Source organism: Eucyclogobius newberryi, unplaced genomic scaffold (genome assembly GCF_026437365.1).
Source record: "Eucyclogobius newberryi isolate DKJ021-1_F unplaced genomic scaffold, fEucNew1.0.hap1 SCAF_19, whole genome shotgun sequence".
In the NCBI taxonomy this organism is placed as follows: Eukaryota; Metazoa; Chordata; class Actinopteri; order Gobiiformes; family Gobiidae; genus Eucyclogobius; species Eucyclogobius newberryi.
In genome coordinates this window covers 786,970-791,969 of record NW_027315823.1, presented here as the reverse complement: position 1 = coordinate 791,969, position 5,000 = coordinate 786,970, and the positions used below count along the sequence as shown (strand labels likewise).

The following is a 5,000-nucleotide window of genomic DNA, read 5'->3' as shown; positions in this document are numbered from 1 at the left end:
TTGTATCGTGTTGTATCGTGTTGTATCGTGTTGTATCGTGTTGTATCGTGTTGTATCGTGTTGTATCGTGTTGTATCGTGTTGTACCGTGTTGTACCGTGTTGTATCGTGTTGTATCCTGTTGTATCCTGTTGTATCCTGTTGTATCCTGTTGTATCGTGTTGTATCGTGTTGTATCGTGTTGTATCGTGTTGTACCGTGTTGTACCGTGTTGTATTGTGTTGTACCGTGTTGTATCTTGTTGTACCGTGTCGTATCGTGTCCATTGACATGCACCTGCCCCAGTCAAAGAAATCAATCAATAAAAAGATGAAAACTGTTGGAGTTTAAGGGATGAAAATGAATTTAATATGTTGATGGCACAAGTTATTATTCCCTATTTATTTATTCATTACATTTACAAATGGTATACATTAAATGTGTTTTATATTTGAAGTAAATCATCTCCTCTGCATCTTCTCTCATGGGACATATTTACTTTACAAACTCACAAAAACCTCTTTATACTTTGCCCCATAAATGACTGAACTCAGCTCATGTTATCACCTTCACAAACACAATCCTGTTGCACAGTTTATTGCACTTTGTTGCACAGTTTCCCGGGAGAAAAGCTCACGCGAGGAACTAAAGACATATGTATGGAGAGAGGCACTGCAGACAGAGGAGGAACAGAGCTGCTGGACTAAATAAGACCCTAAATCAGAGGCAGATTCAGCTGCAGAAACAAGCGCTCCGCGGGGGCTGAAGCTGGAGATGGGTTTCCAATAAACTGCTTATGAAAACCTTGTTCTAATGAAAGTCATATTCTCTGTTATTGTCAGGTTTTTCTTTCAAAAAGTGTTCAAATCTGCAGCTCGGATATTTGTCCTGACTCAAACCTGAGAGATGTCGCTGATGTTGAGGGAGACAAAGTAACAAAAGAAATACATATATTAAAGAGGCACTATTAAAAAAACGATCTCGCTGTTACAACTTGCCTGACCAGAGCTGGAACTGGACTGGACTTAATGGTGAAGCCAGTCCCCAGAACATATATGTTTATTTCATCAAATATCTCAACTTCATTTTGTGTATGACCTGTTATGTTGGGTGTTTATGATTTTCTAGTTTTGACATTATTACAAAGCAAAGTGTACCAGGAAGTAGAGCAGACTTGTAAAACACTGATGACATCACACCAACGAGATCGAGCATTTCCGCTGCGTTCACGAGGAGTTCTGACACGTGGGAACACGCTCGCCCTCAGCCAATCCCTGTGTTTTGATCAAGAATTACATCCGCTAGTTAAAATACTGATAGTACTTGTATGAAGATAAGTGTTTTATCTTAAGTTGATATGAAAAAATGGCTTTTAAGAAGGACAACAGAGAGAACTTGAGGACAACAGAGAGAACTTGAGGACGATTCAGGAAGAACTTGACTGGCACTTGAGAAAAGAGGAGGAAACAGCATTACACTAAGATGAACTCTAGAGAACTTAATATATAAATATAAAACTAAGTACACAAATAGTTCATTCCAATGATGACACAGAAAAGCCTTGACCAGGGCCGCTGCTAGCCCTTTGGGTGCTTTAAGCAGAAACACTCAGTGGTGCCTCATGTTCCCTCAGTACTTTGTAGGGCTTTTGCCTGTCTTACTATAATGTACAGGCTCTTTTATATTGTGCTTAAATCACAATCCTAAGGAGGGTCTGGGGATCAGAACGTTTCCTGTATCCTGGTGCATTTTAGATGTAATATTAATAGCAACTCATTACTCAGTTTATGATGAGGGCCCCCACAGTCACTAATCTTCCCTTCTCCTGCTCCTCTGCAGAACAGATCGAGGCTCTAGAAAACACTACTACAGGCTGCGAATAATTGATGCTTTCTGTTGCATTTGTGGCAAAGTGGACCAATGCGTCCACTATTTTACTCCATGTTCACAGTTTGTACTTACATTTCCAACAACGCCACCTGAGATTCTGGCTCAGGACCAATCTAATCGAAGGCAAGTTCGTCGTTGGAACAACAGAGGCATGGTTTAAGTAATAGATACATTTATTAATACAAATCGTCGATGTTCACAGTCCGTTGTCTTCATAGGAGACAGGTTGTCATACGAGCATTCACAAAAAGCGCTCAGTTAAAGCGTCCCCAACAAAAGGCAAGACAGGGTCCTCTCCGGGCACCTGGAACAGGATGGCTGCAGCACGGCGCAGCCATCCTTTACGCCGCATAGCCGCCCGGCCAACCGCACGCCGCACATCCCGGAGGTCGCACACCACGCGGGCCCATGGCAGCACCGCGGCACACTGAATAATGACACTTGTTAGACATACAATATTTTCTTATTCACATACAACTCAAAATACCTGGACTGAGGAGCGAGGTGGAGCACCCAGCAACCAGGAAGTGTGTGAGGTGGGAGGCCAAATGACGTCACCAGACAGCAATTTATGGACGTACGCTTGATCGATTCACCTATCAGGGGCATCTAAGCAGTGGCAGGGGCCCGCCTGCAGGCTATCCTGCCACACATTTATGAAAACAAGATTTGCGCTCGCAGTTCACCAACGATTTTCAACATGTAAAGACTGTTTTTTCTCCTTGTGGATTGCAAAATACACATGTGGGGTACAACTGCCCCTGATCCGTCTGTGTCTGTTTGATCTGGCCCTGCACATCTCACACTCACTTTGGAGAGAGAGAGAGAGAGAGAGAGAGAGAGAGAGAGAGAGAGAGAGAGGTGGGACACTCGAGTCCTAGAGGACAAAGTGGACCTGCTATGCTCAGCGAGCCCATCACCTTTAAGTTAATACACCAAAGCCACTTTCTCCATCGCACCAAGAGAAAAGCTACAGATGGAAACACAACTCCTCCTCTGCACATGTGCTGGACGCCTCGGACGCACGACTGCCTTCAAATGTACAGACGTCCAACTCCTGCGTCGGGCGCGAATTGGACGCCGCGGTCTGAACGTGGCTTTATGCAAAACGACAAGGACATTATAGGGACATTTTATCATCTGGTGTAAAGCCCAAGTGGTCAACACAAGAAAGACAAGATCATATTGGGGACCACAATCTCGTCCTGCTTGAACATGAACCCATCAAACGGCCTCACGTGGCACAACATGTGGCACAACATGTGGCACAACATGTGGCACAACATGTGGCACAACATGTGGCACAACATGTGGCACAACATGTGGCACAACATGTGGCACAACATGTGGCACAACATGTGGCACAACATGTGGCACAACATGTGGCACAACATGTGGCACAACGTGGTTGTTTTGATCAGGTCCTTGACAGTGCAGTGTGTCATGGCAAAAACTGCACCCCAACTTCTCTCTATGAGAAGTCAGAGCCAGAGAGGCTCTGCAAAGTGCCTATGACCTATGACCCGACACATGTGCTGAAGTCAGATGCTCTGTCAGGTTCAGGCTGCACAACACATTTAAAAACTGCTTTATTCCATCCTGGATTTGCTTTGTTAACAGGAGCTTGTAGGGGCTTGTAGGAGCTTGTAGGGGCTTGTAGGAGCTTGTAGGAGTTTGTAGGAGTTTGTAGGAGCTTGTAGGAGCTTGTAGGAGTTTGTAGGAGCTTGTAGGAGCTTGTAGGAGTCTGTAGGAGTTTGTAGGAGCTTGTAGGAGTTTGTAGGAGCTTGTAGGAGTTTGTAGGAGTTTGTAGGAGCTTGTAGGGGCTTGTAGGAGCTTGTAGGAGCTTGTAGGGGCTTGTAGGAGTTTGTAGGAGCTTGTAGGGGCTTGTAGGAGCTTGTAGGAGCTTGTAGGAGTTTGTAGGAGTTTGTAGGAGCTGGTAGGGGCTTGTAGGAGCTTGTAGGAGCTTGTAGGAGCTTGTAGGAGTTTGTAGGAGTTTGTAGGAGTTTGTAGGAGCTTGTAGGGGCTTGTAGGAGCTTGTAGGAGCTTGTAGGAGTTTGTAGGAGTTTGTAGGAGCTTGTAGGGGCTTGTAGGAGTTTGTAGGAGTTTGTAGGAGCTTGTAGGGGCTTGTAGGAGCTTGTAGGAGTTTGTAGGAGTTTGTAGGAGCTTGTAGGAGTATGATTCACCCCTCTTTTCCTGTGATTGAAGTTGCCTAGACATTTACCTGACTTCCCAAAAACTGTTGTTCATTCTGTTATTAATTGAATGTCGAAACATAATCAGTAATAAGCTAGATATTGCATATTACACTGCACTACAAAAAATACATGGAATCCAAGAAGAAATGAAACTACAGACTCCATTTATAACAAAAAGTTCTTTATTAGAAATATCAAAGTCTCAATACAAAAAAGTTTTACACAAGATTATTTACAAAGTGCTTTACAACATTCAGTCAAAAATAAGACATTTGCGCTTTTTTTATCTTCATAAACACAAAGTGGAAGTAGTCTTTGGTCATTAAACATCTCTCCTCATCTTGTTTTGAGCTTTAAAGTCTTTAAAGGAGGAAAAGTGTGTTTCCGTCAGTCGCCATTTTGTGCCACTTCCTGAGTCAGACAATAGAAACATATTTGGAAGAAAAGCCACAAAAACAAGGGCAATTTGAGCTTGTTTTTGTTAAGAAAGACAAAAAAGACACACAAAAAGAACAGTTACAATCAATGTTTCTATCAAATGAAACGAATCCGGCGGTGATAAATGAGCTGCTGACTGATCCAGTTTTAGATCGAGACCTGATTCTAGCTTTGTTTCGTGTCAGTTTGAGCTCTTTAGTCTTGTATTATTGGTTTTCAGTTGTACTTTACAGTTACAATACAGTTATGTTACAGTTAGTTACTTCATACACTATAATGCTTTACATACTTAAATACAGTATGTGTGAATGAAACAGGATAACAACGTTCTAACACGGAGAAAAGCCGGACATGAGGTGCATTGTGGACCTTTAAAGGCGCTGTACCTGATTCTTACCGTCTTAAAAACATGAAAAAGATGATTATAACCCTAATCCTTCATTAGTTCATTTTAAAGTCTTTTCAACAGTCCAATTGGGTTTCTAATTTTTCACCACGA

At 42.8% G+C, this 5,000-nt stretch overlaps 1 protein-coding gene across 1 annotated transcript in view; it reads right to left on the bottom strand.

Moving 5' to 3' along the window:
* Positions 1-4,227: 4,227 nt before the first annotated feature.
* Positions 4,228-5,000, bottom strand: part of LOC140365168 (protocadherin-12-like) — a 3,814-nt gene continuing 3,041 nt past the window's right edge. Inside the window, exon 2 of the mRNA XM_072451433.1 lies at positions 4,228-5,000. This exon is cut by the window's right edge and continues 1,307 nt beyond it. The gene's annotated coding sequence lies outside the window, so the exon portion shown is untranslated.